Here is a 17,073-nt window from a genome sequence, read left to right on the forward strand (position 1 = left end):
CCCATGCCGGGGTTGTCAGTGCCGGGGCCCCAGGACCCAGGCCGGTACTGTTGTTGCTGGGCCTGTTGGTGCCAGGGTGGTCGGTGCCGGGGTCCCGGCACCCATAGCGGGGCGGTTAGTGCTGGGTCTCCAGGACCGAGCCGGTGCCGTTGGTGCCAGGCCTGTTCGAGCCTAGAACCCGGGACTCGGGCCGGGGCTGTTGGTGCCGGGGCCTTGGGACATGTGATGGGGCGGTCGGTGCTGGGGCCCCACGACCTAGGCCAGGGCTGTTGATGCCGGGGCTGTTGGTGCCGGGTACCCGGGACCCGTGCCGGGGCGGTCGGTGCTGGGGCTGTTGGTGCCAGGGCCTCCGCACCCGTGCCGCGGCGGTCGGTGCTGGGGCCCCTGGACCCGGGGCAGAGTTTTTTCTGCCACGGCTGTTGGTGCCGGGGACCCGAGACCCAGGCCGGGGCGGTCAGTTCTTGGGCCCCAGGACCCGTGCTGGGGTGGTCCGTGCTGGGGCCCTGAAACCCGGGCCGGGACTGTTGGTGACGGGGCCCCGGGATCCGGGCCGGGGTGTTGATGCCGGGGCCGTTGGTGCCGGTGCCCTGGGACCCATACCGGGGAGGTCAGTGCTGGGGTTGCAGGACCCGAGCCAGTGCTGTTGGTGCCAGGCTTGTTCGAGACAAGAACCCGGAACTCGGGCCGGGGTTGTTGGTGCCGGGGCCTTGGGACCTGTGACGGGGCGGTCGGTGCTGGGGCCCCAGGACCCGGGCCGGGGCCGTTGGTGCCGGGGCCGTTAGTGCCGGGAACTCGGGACCCATGCCGAGGCGGTCAGTGCAGGGGCCCCAGGACCCAGGCCGGTACTGTTTTTGCTGGGCCTGTTGGTGCCGGGGCCCAGGTTCCGTGCCAGGGCGTTCGGTGCTGGGGCCCAGGTCCCGGGTCGGGGCTGTTGGTGCTGGGGCTGTTGGTGCCGGGGTCCCTGGACCCATACCGGGGCGGTTAGTGCTGGGTCTCCAGGACCAATCTGGTGCCGTTGGCGCCAGGCCTGTTCGAGCCTAGAACCCGGGACTTGGGCCGGGGCTGTTGGTGCCGGGTCCTTGGGACCTGTGACGGAGTGGTCGGTGCTGGGGCCCCAGGACCCGGGCCGGGGCTGTTGGTGCCGGGGCTGTTGTCGCCGGGGACCCGGGTCCCATGCCGGGGTTGTCAGTGCCGGGGCCCCAGGACCCAGGCCGGTACTGTTGTTGCCGGGCCTGTTGGTGCCGGGGCCCAGGACCCGTGCTGGGGCTGTTGGTGCTGGGGCCCCAGGACCCGGGTCAGGGCTGTTGGTGCCAGGGCTGTTAGTGCCGGGGACCCGGGACCCGTGCCGGGGCTGTTGGTGCTGGGGTTCCAGGACCCGAGCCGGAGCTGTTGGTGCCGGATCTGTTCGAGCCAGGAACCCGGGACTCGGGCCGGGCCTGTTGGTGCCGGGGCCTCGGGACCCGTGCCGGGGAGGTCGCTACTGGGGCCCCAGAACCCGGGCCAGCGCTGTTGCTGCCGGGGCTGTTGGTGCCGGGGACCCGGGACCCAGGTCGGTACTCTTGGTGCCAGGGCTGCTGGTGCCAGGTCCCGGAACCCCGGCTGGGGCTGTTGGTGCCAGAGATGTTTGTGCCGGTCACTCGGGACCCATTCTGAGGCGGTCAGTGCCGGGGCACCAGGACCCAGGCCGGTACTGTTGTTGCTGGGCCTGTTGGTGCCGGGGTGGTCGGTGCCGGGGTCCCGGCACCCATAGCGGGGCGGTTAGTGCTGGGTCTCCAGGACCGAGCCGGTGCCGTTGGTGCCAGGCCTGTTCGAGCCTAGAACCCGGGACTCGGGCTGGGGCTGTTGGTGCCGGGGCCTTGGGACATGTGACGGGGCGGTCGGTGCTGGGGCCCCACGACCTAGGCCAGGGCTGTTGATGCCGGGGCTGTTGGTGCTGGGTACCCGGGACCCGTGCCGGGGCGGTCGGTGCTGGGGCTGTTGGTGCCGGGGCCTCCGCACCCGTGCCGCGGCGGTCGGTGCTGGGGCCCCAGGACCCGGGCCAGAGTTGTTGCTGCCGCGGCTGTTGGTGCCGGGGACCCGAGACCCAGGCCAGGGCGGTCAGTTCTTGGGCCCCAGGACCCGTGCTGGGGTGGTCCGTGCTGGGGCCCTGAAACCCGGGCCGGGACTGTTGGTGACGGGGCCCCGGGATCCGGGCCGGGGTGTTGATGCCGGGGCCGTTGGTGCCGGTGCCCTGGGACCCATACCGGGGAGGTCAGTGCTGGGGTTGCAGGACCCGAGCCAGTGCTGTTGGTGCCAGGCTTGTTCGAGACAAGAACCCGGAACTCGGGCCGGGGTTGTTGGTGCCGGGGCCTTGGGACCTGTGACGGGGCGGTCGGTGCTGGGGCCCCAGGACCCGGGCCGGGGCGGTTGGTGCCGGGGCCGTTAGTGCCGGGAACTCGGGACCCATGCCGAGGCGGTCAGTGCAGGGGCCCCAGGACCCAGGCCGGTACTGTTTTTGCTGGGCCTGTTGGTGCCGGGGCCCAGGTTCCGTGCCAGGGCGTTCGGTGCTGGGGCCCAGGTCCCGGGTCGGGGCTGTTGGTGCTGGGGCTGTTGGTGCCGGGGTCCCTGGACCCATACCGGGGCGGTTAGTGCTGGGTCTCCAGGACCAATCTGGCGCCGTTGGCGCCAGGCCTGTTCGAGCCTAGAACCCGGGACTTGGGCCGGGGCTGTTGGTGCCGGGTCCTTGGGACCTGTGACGGAGTGGTCGGTGCTGGGGCCCCAGGACCCGGGCCGGGGCTGTTGGTGCCGGGGCTGTTGTCGCCGGGGACCCGGGTCCCATGCCGGGGTTGTCAGTGCCGGGGCCCCAGGACCCAGGCCGGTACTGTTGTTGCCGGGCCTGTCGGTGCCGGGGCCCAGGACCCGTGCTGGGGCTGTTGGTGCTGGGGCCCCAGGACCCGGGTCAGGGCTGTTGGTGCCAGGGCTGTTAGTGCCGCGGACCCGGGACCCGTGCCGGGGCTGTTGGTGCTGGGGTTCCAGGACCCGAGCCGGAGCTGTTGGTGCCGGATCTGTTCGAGCCAGGAACCCGGGACTCGGGCCGGGCCTGTTGGTGCCGGGGCCTCGGGACCCGTGCCGGGGAGGTCGCTACTGGGGCCCCAGAACCCGGGCCAGCGCTGTTGCTGCCGGGGCTGTTGGTGCCGGGGACCCGGGACCCAGGTCGGTACTCTTGGTGCCAGGGCTGTTGGTGCCAGGTCCCGGAACCCCGGCTGGGGCTGTTGGTGCCAGAGATGTTTGTGCCGGTCACTCGGGACCCATTCTGAGGCGGTCAGTGCCGGGGCCCCAGGACCCAGGCCGGTACTGTTGTTGCTGGGCCTGTTGGTGCCGGGGTGGTCGGTGCCGGGGTCCCGGCACCCATAGCGGGGCGGTTAGTGCTGGGTCTCCAGGACCGAGCCGGTGCCGTTGGTGCCAGGCCTGTTCGAGCCTAGAACCCGGGACTCGGGCCGGGGCTGTTGGTGCCGGGGCCTTGGGACATGTGACGGGGCGGTCGGTGCTGGGGCCCCACGACCTAGGCCAGGGCTGTTGATGCCGGGGCTGTTGGTGCCGGGTACCCGGGACCCGTGCCGGGGCAGTCGGTGCTGGGGCTGTTGGTGCCGGGGCCTCCGCACCCGTGCCGCGGCGGTCGGTGCTGGGGCCCCAGGACCCGGGCCAGAGTTGTTGCTGCCGCGGCTGTTGGTGCCGGGGACCCGAGACCCAGGCCGGGGCGGTCAGTTCTAGGGCCCCAGGACCCGTGCTGGGGTGGTCCGTGCTGGGGCCCTGAAACCCGGGCCGGGACTGTTGGTGACGGGGCCCCGGGATCCGGGCCGGGGTGTTGATGCCGGGGCCGTTGGTGCCGGTGCCCTGGGACCCATACCGGGGAGGTCAGTGCTGGGGTTGCAGGACCCGAGCCAGTGCTGTTGGTGCCAGGCTTGTTCGAGACAAGAACCCGGAACTCGGGCCGGGGTTGTTGGTGCCGGGGCCTTGGGACCTGTGACGGGGCGGTCGGTGCTGGGGCCCCAGGACCCGGGCCGGGGCCGTTGGTGCCGGGGCCGTTAGTGCCGGGAACTCGGGACCCATGCCGAGGCGGTCAGTGCAGGGGCCCCAGGACCCAGGCCGGTACTGTTTTTGCTGGGCCTGTTGGTGCCGGGGCCCAGGTTCCGTGCCAGGGCGTTCGGTGCTGGGGCCCAGGTCCCGGGTCGGGGCTGTTGGTGCTGGGGCTGTTGGTGCCGGGGTCCCTGGACCCATACCGGGGCGGTTAGTGCTGGGTCTCCAGGACCAATCTGGCGCCGTTGGCGCCAGGCCTGTTCGAGCCTAGAACCCGGGACTTGGGCCGGGGCTGTTGGTGCCGGGTCCTTGGGACCTGTGACGGAGTGGTCGGTGCTGGGGCCCCAGGACCCGGGCCGGGGCTGTTGGTGCCGGGGCTGTTGTCGCCGGGGACCCGGGTCCCATGCCGGGGTTGTCAGTGCCGGGGCCCCAGGACCCAGGCCGGTACTGTTGTTGCCGGGCCTGTCGGTGCCGGGGCCCAGGACCCGTGCTGGGGCTGTTGGTGCTGGGGCCCCAGGACCCGGGTCAGGGCTGTTGGTGCCAGGGCTGTTAGTGCCGCGGACCCGGGACCCGTGCCGGGGCTGTTGGTGCTGGGGTTCCAGGACCCGAGCCGGAGCTGTTGGTGCCGGATCTGTTCGAGCCAGGAGCCCGGGACTCGGGCCGGGCCTGTTGGTGCCGGGGCCTCGGGACCCGTGCCGGGGAGGTCGCTACTGGGGCCCCAGAACCCGGGCCAGCGCTGTTGCTGCCGGGGCTGTTGGTGCCGGGGACCTGGGACCCAGGTCGGTACTCTTGGTGCCAGGGCTGTTGGTGCCAGGTCCCGGAACCCCGGCTGGGGCTGTTGGTGCCAGAGATGTTTGTGCCGGTCACTCGGGACCCATTCTGAGGCGGTCAGTGCCGGGGCCCCAGGACCCAGGCCGGTACTGTTGTTGCTGGGCCTGTTGGTGCCGGGGTGGTCGGTGCCGGGGTCCCGGCACCCATAGCGGGGCGGTTAGTGCTGGGTCTCCAGGACCGAGCCGGTGCCGTTGGTGCCAGGCCTGTTCGAGCCTAGAACCCGGGACTCGGGCCGGGGCTGTTGGTGCCGGGGCCTTGGGACATGTGACGGGGCGGTCGGTGCTGGGGCCCCACGACCTAGGCCAGGGCTGTTGATGCCGGGGCTGTTGGTGCCGGGTACCCGGGACCCGTTCCGGGGCGGTCGGTGCTGGGGCTGTTGGTGCCGGGGCCTCCGCACCCGTGCCGCGGCGGTCGGTGCTGGGGCCGCAGGACCCGGGCCAGAGTTGTTGCTGCCGCGGCTGTTGGTGCCGGGGACCCGAGACCCAGGCCGGGGCGGTCAGTTCTTGGGCACCAGGACCCGTGCTGGGGTGGTCCATGCTGGGGCCCTGAAACCCGGGCCGGGACTGTTGGTGACGGGGCCCCGGGATCCGGGCCGGGGTGTTGATGCCGGGGCCGTTGGTGCCGGTGCCCTGGGACCCATACCGGGGAGGTCAGTGCTGGGGTTGCAGGACCCGAGCCAGTGCTGTTGGTGCCAGGCTTGTTCGAGACAAGAACCCGGAACTCGGGCCGGGGTTGTTGGTGCCGGGGCCTTGGGACCTGTGACGGGGCGGTCGGTGCTGGGGCCCCAGGACCCGGGCCAGGGCCGTTGGTGCCGGGGCCGTTAGTGCCGGGAACTCGGGACCCATGCCGAGGCGGTCAGTGCAGGGGCCCCAGGACCCAGGCCGGTACTGTTTTTGCTGGGCCTGTTGGTGCTGGGGCCCAGGTTCCGGGTCGGGGCTGTTGGTGCCGGGGTCCCTGGACCCATACCGGGGCGGTTAGTGCTGGGTCTCCAGGACCAATCTGGTGCCGTTGGCGCCAGGCCTGTTCGAGCCTAGAACCCGGGACTCGGGCCGGGGCTGTTGGTGCCGGGTCCTTGGGACCTGTGACGGAGTGGTCGGTGCTGGGGCCCCAGGACCCGGGCCGGGGCTGTTGGTGCCGGGGCTGTTGTCGCCGGGGACCCGGGTCCCATGCCGGGGTTGTCATTGCCGGGGCCCCAGGACCCAGGCTGGTACTGTTGTTGCCGGGCCTGTTGGTGCCCGGGCCCAGGACCCGTGCTGGGGCTGTTGGTGCTGGGGCCCCAGGACCCGTGCCGGGGCTGTTGGTGCTGGGGTTCCAGGACCCGAGCCGGAGCTGTTGGTGCCGGATCTGTTCGAGCCAGGAACCCGGTACACGGGCTGGGCCTGTTGGTGCCGGGGCCTCGGGACCCGTGCCGGGGAGGTCGCTACTGGGGCCCCAGAACCCGGGCCAGCGCTGTTGCTGCCGGGGCTGTTGGTGCCGGGGACCCGGGACCCAGGTCGGTACTCTTGGTGCCAGGGCTGTTGGTGCCAGGTCCCGGAACCCCGGCTGGGGCTGTTGGTGCCAGAGATGTTTGTGCCGGTCACTCGGGACCCATTCTGAGGCGGTCAGTGCCGGGGCCCCAGGACCCAGGCCGGTACTGTTGTTGCTGGGCCTGTTGGTGCCGGGGTGGTCGGTGCCGGGGTCCCGGCACCCATAGCGGGGCGGTTAGTGCTGGGTCTCCAGGACCGAGCCGGTGCCGTTGGTGCCAGGCCTGTTCGAGCCTAGAACCCGGGACTCGGGCCGGGGCTGTTGGTGCCGGGGCCTTGGGACATGTGACGGGGCGGTCGGTGCTGGGGCCCCACGACCTAGGCCAGGGCTGTTGATGCCGGGGCTGTAGGTGCCGGGACCCAGGACCCGTGCTGGGGCTGTTGGTGCTGGGGATGTTGGTGCTGGGGCCCCAGGACCCGGGCCGGGGCTGTTGGTGCCGGGGCTGTTGTCGCCGGGGACCCGGGTCCCATGCCGGGGTTGTCAGTGCCGGGGCCCCAGGACCCAGGCCGGTACTGTTGTTGCTGGGCCTGTTGGTGCCGGGGTGGTCGGTGCCGGGGTCCCGGCACTCATAGCGGGGCGGTTAGTGCTGGGTCTCCAGGACCGAGCCGGTGCCGTTGGTGCCAGGCCTATTCGAGCCTAGAACCCGGGACTCGGGCCGGGGCTGTTGGTGCCGGGGCCTTGGGACATGTGACGGGGCGGTCGGTGCTGGGGCCCCATGACCTAGGCCAGGGCTGTTGATGCCGGGGCTGTTGGTGCCGGGTACCCGGGACCCGTGCCGGGGCGGTCGGTGCTGGGGCTGTTGGTGCTGGGGCCTCCGCACCCGTGCCGCGGCGGTCGGTGCTAGGGCCCCAGGACCCGGGCCAGAGTTGTTGCTGCCGCGGCTGTTGGTGCCGGGGACCCGAGACCCAGGCCGGGGCGGTCAGTTCTTGGGCCCCAGGACCCGTGCTGGGGTGGTCCGTGCTGGGGCCCTGAAACCCGGGCCGGGACTGTTGGTGACGGGGCCCCGGGATCCGGGCCGGGGTGTTGATGCCGGGGCCGTTGGTGCCGGTGCCCTGGGACCCATACCGGGGAGGTCAGTGCTGGGGTTGCAGGACCCGAGCCAGTGCTGTTGGTGCCAGGCTTGTTCGAGACAAGAACCCGGAACTCGGGCCGGGGTTGTTGGTGCCGGGGCCTTGGGACCTGTGACGGGGCGGTCGGTGCTGGGGCCCCAGGACCCGGGCCGGGGCCGTTGGTGCCGGGGCCGTTAGTGCCGGGAACTCGGGACCCATGCCGAGGCGGTCAGTGCAGGGGCCCCAGGACCCAGGCCGGTACTGTTTTTGCTGGGCCTGTTGGTGCTGGGGCCCAGGTTCCGGGTCGGGGCTGTTGGTGCCGGGGTCCCTGGACCCATACCGGGGCGGTTAGTGCTGGGTCTCCAGGACCAATCTGGTGCCGTTGGCGCCAGGCCTGTTCGAGCCTAGAACCCGGGACTCGGGCCGGGGCTGTTGGTGCCGGGTCCTTGGGACCTGTGACGGAGTGGTCGGTGCTGGGGCCCCAGGACCCGGGCCGGGGCTGTTGGTGCCGGGGCTGTTGTCGCCGGGGACCCGGGTCCCATGCCGGGGTTGTCATTGCCGGGGCCCCAGGACCCAGGCTGGTACTGTTGTTGCCGGGCCTGTTGGTGCCCGGGCCCAGGACCCGTGCTGGGGCTGTTGGTGCTGGGGCCCCAGGACCCGGGTCAGGGCTGTTGGTGCCAGGGCTGTTAGTGCCGGGGACCCGGGACCCGTGCCGGGGCTGTTGGTGCTGGGGTTCCAGGACCCGAGCCGGAGCTGTTGGTGCCGGATCTGTTCGAGCCAGGAACCCGGTACACGGGCTGGGCCTGTTGGTGCCGGGGCCTCGGGACCCGTGCCGGGGAGGTCGCTACTGGGGCCCCAGAACCCGGGCCAGCGCTGTTGCTGCCGGGGCTGTTGGTGCCGGGGACCCGGGACCCAGGTCGGTACTCTTGGTGCCAGGGCTGTTGGTGCCAGGTCCCGGAACCCCGGCTGGGGCTGTTGGTGCCAGAGATGTTTGTGCCGGTCACTCGGGACCCATTCTGAGGCGGTCAGTGCCGGGGCCCCAGGACCCAGGCCGGTACTGTTGTTGCTGGGCCTGTTGGTGCCGGGGTGGTCGGTGCCGGGGTCCCGGCACCCATAGCGGGGCGGTTAGTGCTGGGTCTCCAGGACCGAGCCGGTGCCGTTGGTGCCAGGCCTGTTCGAGCCTAGAACCCGGGACTCGGGCCGGGGCTGTTGGTGCCGGGGCCTTGGGACATGTGACGGGGCGGTCGGTGCTGGGGCCCCACGACCTAGGCCAGGGCTGTTGATGCCGGGGCTGTAGGTGCCGGGACCCAGGACCCGTGCTGGGGCTGTTGGTGCTGGGGATGTTGGTGCTGGGGCCCCAGGACCCGGGCCGGGGCTGTTGGTGCCGGGGCTGTTGTCGCCGGGGACCCGGGTCCCATGCCGGGGTTGTCAGTGCCGGGGCCCCAGGACCCAGGCCGGTACTGTTGTTGCTGGGCCTGTTGGTGCCGGGGTGGTCGGTGCCGGGGTCCCGGCACTCATAGCGGGGCGGTTAGTGCTGGGTCTCCAGGACCGAGCCGGTGCCGTTGGTGCCAGGCCTATTCGAGCCTAGAACCCGGGACTCGGGCCGGGGCTGTTGGTGCCGGGGCCTTGGGACATGTGACGGGGCGGTCGGTGCTGGGGCCCCATGACCTAGGCCAGGGCTGTTGATGCCGGGGCTGTTGGTGCCGGGTACCCGGGACCCGTGCCGGGGCGGTCGGTGCTGGGGCTGTTGGTGCTGGGGCCTCCGCACCCGTGCCGCGGCGGTCGGTGCTAGGGCCCCAGGACCCGGGCCAGAGTTGTTGCTGCCGCGGCTGTTGGTGCCGGGGACCCGAGACCCAGGCCGGGGCGGTCAGTTCTTGGGCCCCAGGACCCGTGCTGGGGTGGTCCGTGCTGGGGCCCTGAAACCCGGGCCGGGACTGTTGGTGACGGGGCCCCGGGATCCGGGCCGGGGTGTTGATGCCGGGGCCGTTGGTGCTGGTGCCCTGGGACCCATACCGGGGAGGTCAGTGCTGGGGTTGCAGGACCCGAGCCAGTGCTGTTGGTGCCAGGCTTGTTCGAGACAAGAACCCGGAACTCGGGCCGGGGTTGTTGGTGCCGGGGCCTTGGGACCTGTGACGGGGCGGTCGGTGCTGGGGCCCCAGGACCCGGGCCGGGGCCGTTGGTGCCGGGGCCGTTAGTGCCGGGAACTCGGGACCCATGCCGAGGCGGTCAGTGCAGGGGCCCCAGGACCCAGGCCGGTACTGTTTTTGCTGGGCCTGTTGGTGCCGGGGCCCAGGTTCCGTGCCAGGGCGTTCGGTGCTGGGGTCCAGGTCCCGGGTCGGGGCTGTTGGTGCTGGGGCTGTTGGTGCCGGGGTCCCTGGACCCATACCGGGGCGGTTAGTGCTGGGTCTCCAGGACCAATCTGGCGCCGTTGGCGCCAGACCTGTTCGAGCCTAGAACCCGGGACTTGGGCCGGGGCTGTTGGTGCCGGGTCCTTGGGACCTGTGACGGAGTGGTCGGTGCTGGGGCCCCAGGACCCGGGCCGGGGCTGTTGGTGCCAGGTCCTTGGGACCTGTGACGGAGTGGTCGGTGCTGGGGCCCCAGGACCCGGGCCGGGGCTGTTGGTGCCGGGGCTGTTGTCGCCGGGGACCCGGGTCCCATGCCGGGGTTGTCAGTGCCGGGGCCCCAGGACCCAGGCCGGTACTGTTGTTGCCGGGCCTGTCGGTGCCGGGGCCCAGGACCCGTGCTGGGGCTGTTGGTGCTGGGGCCCCAGGACCCGGGTCAGGGCTGTTGGTGCCAGGGCTGTTAGTGCCGCGGACCCGGGACTCGTGCCGGGGCTGTTGGTGCTGGGGTTCCAGGACCCGAGCCGGAGCTGTTGGTGCCGGATCTGTTCGAGCCAGGAACCCGGGACTCGGGCCGGGCCTGTTGGTGCCGGGGCCTCGGGACCCGTGCCGGGGAGGTCGCTACTGGGGCCCCAGAACCCCGGCCAGCGCTGTTGCTGCCGGGGCTGTTGGTGCCGGGGACCCGGGACCCAGGTCGGTACTCTTGGTGCCAGGGCTGTTGGTGCCAGGTCCCGGAACCCCGGCTGGGGCTGTTGGTGCCAGAGATGTTTGTGCCGGTCACTCGGGACCCATTCTGAGGCGGTCAGTGCCGGGGCCCCAGGACCCAGGCCGGTACTGTTGTTGCTGGGCCTGTTGGTGCCGGGGTGGTCGGTGCCGGGGTCCCGGCACCCATAGCGGGGCGGTTAGTGCTGGGTCTCCAGGACCGAGCCGGTGCCGTTGGTGCCAGGCCTGTTCGAGCCTAGAACCCGGGACTCGGGCCGGGGCTGTTGGTGCCGGGGCCTTGGGACATGTGACGGGGCGGTCGGTGCTGGGGCCCCACGACCTAGGCCAGGGCTGTTGATGCCGGGGCTGTAGGTGCCGGGACCCAGGACCCGTGCTGGGGCTGTTGGTGCTGGGGATGTTGGTGCTGGGGCCCCAGGACCCGGGCCGGGGCTGTTGGTGCCGGGGCTGTTGTCGCCGGGGACCCGGGTCCCATGCCGGGGTTGTCAGTGCCGGGGCCCCAGGACCCAGGCCGGTACTGTTGTTGCTGGGCCTGTTGGTGCCGGGGTGGTCGGTGCCGGGGTCCCGGCACTCATAGCGGGGCGGTTAGTGCTGGGTCTCCAGGACCGAGCCGGTGCCGTTGGTGCCAGGCCTATTCGAGCCTAGAACCCGGGACTCGGGCCGGGGCTGTTGGTGCCGGGGCCTTGGGACATGTGACGGGGCGGTCGGTGCTGGGGCCCCACGACCTAGGCCAGGGCTGTTGATGCCGGGGCTGTTGGTGCCGGGTACCCGGGACCCGTGCCGGGGCGGTCGGTGCTGGGGCTGTTGGTGCTGGGGCCTCCGCACCCGTGCCGCGGCGGTCGGTGCTAGGGCCCCAGGACCCGGGCCAGAGTTGTTGCTGCCGCGGCTGTTGGTGCCGGGGACCCGAGACCCAGGCCGGGGCGGTCAGTTCTTGGGCCCCAGGACCCGTGCTGGGGTGGTCCGTGCTGGGGCCCTGAAACCCGGGCCGGGACTGTTGGTGACGGGGCCCCGGGATCCGGGCCGGGGTGTTGATGCCGGGGCCGTTGGTGCCGGTGCCCTGGGACCCATACCGGGGAGGTCAGTGCTGGGGTTGCAGGACCCGAGCCAGTGCTGTTGGTGCCAGGCTTGTTCGAGACAAGAACCCGGAACTCGGGCCGGGGTTGTTGGTGCCGGGGCCTTGGGACCTGTGACGGGGCGGTCGGTGCTGGGGCCCCAGGACCCGGGCCGGGGCCGTTGGTGCCGGGGCCGTTAGTGCCGGGAACTCGGGACCCATGCCGAGGCGGTCAGTGCAGGGGCCCCAGGACCCAGGCCGGTACTGTTTTTGCTGGGCCTGTTGGTGCCGGGGCCCAGGTTCCGTGCCAGGGCGTTCGGTGCTGGGGCCCAGGTCCCGGGTCGGGGCTGTTGGTGCTGGGGCTGTTGGTGCCGGGGTCCCTGGACCCATAGCGGGGCGGTTAGTGCTGGGTCTCCAGGACCAATCTGGCGCCGTTGGTGCCAGACCTGTTCGAGCCTAGAACCCGGGACTTGGGCCGGGGCTGTTGGTGCCGGGTCCTTGGGACCTGTGACGGAGTGGTCGGTGCTGGGGCCCCAGGACCCGGGCCGGGGCTGTTGGTGCCAGGTCCTTGGGACCTGTGACGGAGTGGTCGGTGCTGGGGCCCCAGGACCCGGGCCGGGGCTGTTGGTGCCGGGGCTGTTGTCGCCGGGGACCCGGGTCCCATGCCGGGGTTGTCAGTGCCGGGGCCCCAGGACCCAGGCCGGTACTGTTGTTGCCGGGCCTGTCGGTGCCGGGGCCCAGGACCCGTGCTGGGGCTGTTGGTGCTGGGGCCCCAGGACCCGGGTCAGGGCTGTTGGTGCCAGGGCTGTTAGTGCCGCGGACCCGGGACTCGTGCCGGGGCTGTTGGTGCTGGGGTTCCAGGACCCGAGCCGGAGCTGTTGGTGCCGGATCTGTTCGAGCCAGGAACCCGGGACTCGGGCCGGGCCTGTTGGTGCCGGGGCCTCGGGACCCGTGCCGGGGAGGTCGCTACTGGGGCCCCAGAACCCCGGCCAGCGCTGTTGCTGCCGGGGCTGTTGGTGCCGGGGACCCGGGACCCAGGTCGGTACTCTTGGTGCCAGGGCTGTTGGTGCCAGGTCCCGGAACCCCGGCTGGGGCTGTTGGTGCCAGAGATGTTTGTGCCGGTCACTCGGGACCCATTCTGAGGCGGTCAGTGCCGGGGCCCCAGGACCCAGGCCGGTACTGTTGTTGCTGGGCCTGTTGGTGCCGGGGTGGTCGGTGCCGGGGTCCCGGCACCCATAGCGGGGCGGTTAGTGCTGGGTCTCCAGGACCGAGCCGGTGCCGTTGGTGCCAGGCCTGTTCGAGCCTAGAACCCGGGACTCGGGCCGGGGCTGTTGGTGCCGGGGCCTTGGGACATGTGACGGGGCGGTCGGTGCTGGGGCCCCACGACCTAGGCCAGGGCTGTTGATGCCGGGGCTGTAGGTGCCGGGACCCAGGACCCGTGCTGGGGCTGTTGGTGCTGGGGATGTTGGTGCTGGGGCCCCAGGACCCGGGCCGGGGCTGTTGGTGCCGGGGCTGTTGTCGCCGGGGACCCGGGTCCCATGCCGGGGTTGTCAGTGCCGGGGCCCCAGGACCCAGGCCGGTACTGTTGTTGCTGGGCCTGTTGGTGCCGGGGTGGTCGGTGCCGGGGTCCCGGCACTCATAGCGGGGCGGTTAGTGCTGGGTCTCCAGGACCGAGCCGGTGCCGTTGGTGCCAGGCCTATTCGAGCCTAGAACCCGGGACTCGGGCCGGGGCTGTTGGTGCCGGGGCCTTGGGACATGTGACGGGGCGGTCGGTGCTGGGGCCCCACGACCTAGGCCAGGGCTGTTGATGCCGGGGCTGTTGGTGCCGGGTACCCGGGACCCGTGCCGGGGCGGTCGGTGCTGGGGCTGTTGGTGCTGGGGCCTCCGCACCCGTGCCGCGGCGGTCGGTGCTAGGGCCCCAGGACCCGGGCCAGAGTTGTTGCTGCCGCGGCTGTTGGTGCCGGGGACCCGAGACCCAGGCCGGGGCGGTCAGTTCTTGGGCCCCAGGACCCGTGCTGGGGTGGTCCGTGCTGGGGCCCTGAAACCCGGGCCGGGACTGTTGGTGACGGGGCCCCGGGATCCGGGCCGGGGTGTTGATGCCGGGGCCGTTGGTGCCGGTGCCCTGGGACCCATACCGGGGAGGTCAGTGCTGGGGTTGCAGGACCCGAGCCAGTGCTGTTGGTGCCAGGCTTGTTCGAGACAAGAACCCGGAACTCGGGCCGGGGTTGTTGGTGCCGGGGCCTTGGGACCTGTGACGGGGCGGTCGGTGCTGGGGCCCCAGGACCCGGGCCGGGGCCGTTGGTGCCGGGGCCGTTAGTGCCGGGAACTCGGGACCCATGCCGAGGCGGTCAGTGCAGGGGCCCCAGGACCCAGGCCGGTACTGTTTTTGCTGGGCCTGTTGGTGCCGGGGCCCAGGTTCCGTGCCAGGGCGTTCGGTGCTGGGGCCCAGGTCCCGGGTCGGGGCTGTTGGTGCTGGGGCTGTTGGTGCCGGGGTCCCTGGACCCATAGCGGGGCGGTTAGTGCTGGGTCTCCAGGACCAATCTGGCGCCGTTGGTGCCAGACCTGTTCGAGCCTAGAACCCGGGACTTGGGCCGGGGCTGTTGGTGCCGGGTCCTTGGGACCTGTGACGGAGTGGTCGGTGCTGGGGCCCCAGGACCCGGGCCGGGGCTGTTGGTGCCAGGTCCTTGGGACCTGTGACGGAGTGGTCGGTGCTGGGGCCCCAGGACCCGGGCCGGGGCTGTTGGTGCCGGGGCTGTTGTCGCCGGGGACCCGGGTCCCATGCCGGGGTTGTCAGTGCCGGGGCCCCAGGACCCAGGCCGGTACTGTTGTTGCCGGGCCTGTCGGTGCCGGGGCCCAGGACCCGTGCTGGGGCTGTTGGTGCTGGGGCCCCAGGACCCGGGTCAGGGCTGTTGGTGCCAGGGCTGTTAGTGCCGCGGACCCGGGACTCGTGCCGGGGCTGTTGGTGCTGGGGTTCCAGGACCCGAGCCGGAGCTGTTGGTGCCGGATCTGTTCGAGCCAGGAACCCGGGACTCGGGCCGGGCCTGTTGGTGCCGGGGCCTCGGGACCCGTGCCGGGGAGGTCGCTACTGGGGCCCCAGAACCCCGGCCAGCGCTGTTGCTGCCGGGGCTGTTGGTGCCGGGGACCCGGGACCCAGGTCGGTACTCTTGGTGCCAGGGCTGTTGGTGCCAGGTCCCGGAACCCCGGCTGGGGCTGTTGGTGCCAGAGATGTTTGTGCCGGTCACTCGGGACCCATTCTGAGGCGGTCAGTGCCGGGGCCCCAGGACCCAGGCCGGTACTGTTGTTGCTGGGCCTGTTGGTGCCGGGGTGGTCGGTGCCGGGGTCCCGGCACCCATAGCGGGGCGGTTAGTGCTGGGTCTCCAGGACCGAGCCGGTGCCGTTGGTGCCAGGCCTGTTCGAGCCTAGAACCCGGGACTCGGGCCGGGGCTGTTGGTGCCGGGTACCCGGGACCCGTGCCGGGGCGGTCGGTGCTGGGGCTGTTGGTGCCGGGGCCTCCGCACCCGTGCCGCGGCGGTCGGTGCTGGGGCCCCAGGACCCGGGCCAGAGTTGTTGCTGCCGCGGCTGTTGGTGCCGGGGACCCGAGACCCAGGCCGGGGCGGTCAGTTCTAGGGCCCCAGGACCCGTGCTGGGGTGGTCCGTGCTGGGGCCCTGAAACCCGGGCCGGGACTGTTGGTGACGGGGCCCCGGGATCCGGGCCGGGGTGTTGATGCCGGGGCCGTTGGTGCTGGTGCCCTGGGACCCATACCGGGGAGGTCAGTGCTGGGGTTGCAGGACCCGAGCCAGTGCTGTTGGTGCCAGGCTTGTTCGAGACAAGAACCCGGAACTTGGGCCGGGGTTGTTGGTGCCGGGGCCTTGGGACCTGTGACGGGGCGGTCGGTGCTGGGGCCCCAGGACCCGGGCCGGGGCCGTTGGTGCCGGGGCCGTTAGTGCCGGGAACTCGGGACCCATGCCGAGGCGGTCAGTGCAGGGGCCCCAGGACCCAGGCCGGTACTGTTTTTGCTGGGCCTGTTGGTGCCGGGGCCCAGGTTCCGTGCCAGGGCGTTCGGTGCTGGGGCCCAGGTCCCGGGTCGGGGCTGTTGGTGCTGGGGCTGTTGGTGCCGGGGTCCCTGGACCCATACCGGGGCGGTTAGTGCTGGGTCTCCAGGACCAATCTGGCGCCGTTGGCGCCAGGCCTGTTCGAGCCTAGAATCCGGGACTTGGGCCGGGGCTGTTGGTGCCAGGTCCTTGGGACCTGTGACGGAGTGGTCGGTGCTGGGGCCCCAGGACCCGGGCCGGGGCCGTTGGTGCCGGGGCCGTTAGTGCCGGGAACTCGGGACCCATGCCGAGGCGGTCAGTGCAGGGGCCCCAGGACCCAGGCCGGTACTGTTTTTGCTGGGCCTGTTGGTGCCGGGGCCCAGGTTCCGTGCCAGGGCGTTCGGTGCTGGGGCCCAGGTCCCGGGTCGGGGCTGTTGGTGCTGGGGCTGTTGGTGCCGGGGTCCCTGGACCCATACCGGGGCGGTTAGTGCTGGGTCTCCAGGACCAATCTGGCGCCGTTGGCGCCAGGCCTGTTCGAGCCTAGAACCCGGGACTTGGGCCGGGGCTGTTGGTGCCGGGTCCTTGGGACCTGTGACGGAGTGGTCGGTGCTGGGGCCCCAGGACCCGGGCCGGGGCTGTTGGTGCCGGGGCTGTTGGTGCCGGGGCTGTTGTCGCCGGGGACCCGGGTCCCATGCCGGGGTTGTCAGTGCCGGGGCCCCAGGACCCAGGCCGGTACTGTTGTTGCCGGGCCTGTTGGTGCCGGGGCCCAGGACCCGTGCTGGGGCTGTTGGTGCTGGGGCCCCAGGACCCGGGTCAGGGCTGTTGGTGCCAGGGCTGTTAGTGCCGCGGACCCGGGACCCGTGCCGGGGCTGTTGGTGCTGGGGTTCCAGGACCCGAGCCGGAGCTGTTGGTGCCGGATCTGTTCGAGCCAGGAACCCGGGACTCGGGCCGGGCCTGTTGGTGCCGGGGCCTCGGGACCCGTGCCGGGGAGGTCGCTACTGGGGCCCCAGAACCCGGGCCAGCGCTGTTGCTGCCGGGGCTGTTGGTGCCGGGGACCCGGGACCCAGGTCGGTACTCTTGGTGCCAGGGCTGTTGGTGCCAGGTCCCGGAACCCCGGCTGGGGCTGTTGGTGCCAGAGATGTTTGTGCCGGTCACTCGGGACCCATTCTGAGGCGGTCAGTGCCGGGGCCCCAGGACCCAGGCCGGTACTGTTGTTGCTGGGCCTGTTGGTGCCGGGGTGGTCGGTGCCGGGGTCCCGGCACCCGTAGCGGGGCGGTTAGTGCTGGGTCTCCAGGACCGAGCCGGTGCCGTTGGTGCCAGGCCTGTTCGAGCCTAGAACCCGGGACTCGGGCCGGGGCTGTTGGTGCCGGGGCCTTGGGACATGTGACGGGGCGGTCGGTGCTGGGGCCCCACGACCTAGGCCAGGGCTGTTGATGCCGGGGCTGTTGGTGCCGGGTACCCGGGACCCGTG

Source organism: Calonectris borealis, unplaced genomic scaffold, assembly GCF_964195595.1.
Source record: "Calonectris borealis unplaced genomic scaffold, bCalBor7.hap1.2 HAP1_SCAFFOLD_43, whole genome shotgun sequence".
NCBI lineage: Eukaryota > Metazoa > Chordata > Aves > Procellariiformes > Procellariidae > Calonectris > Calonectris borealis.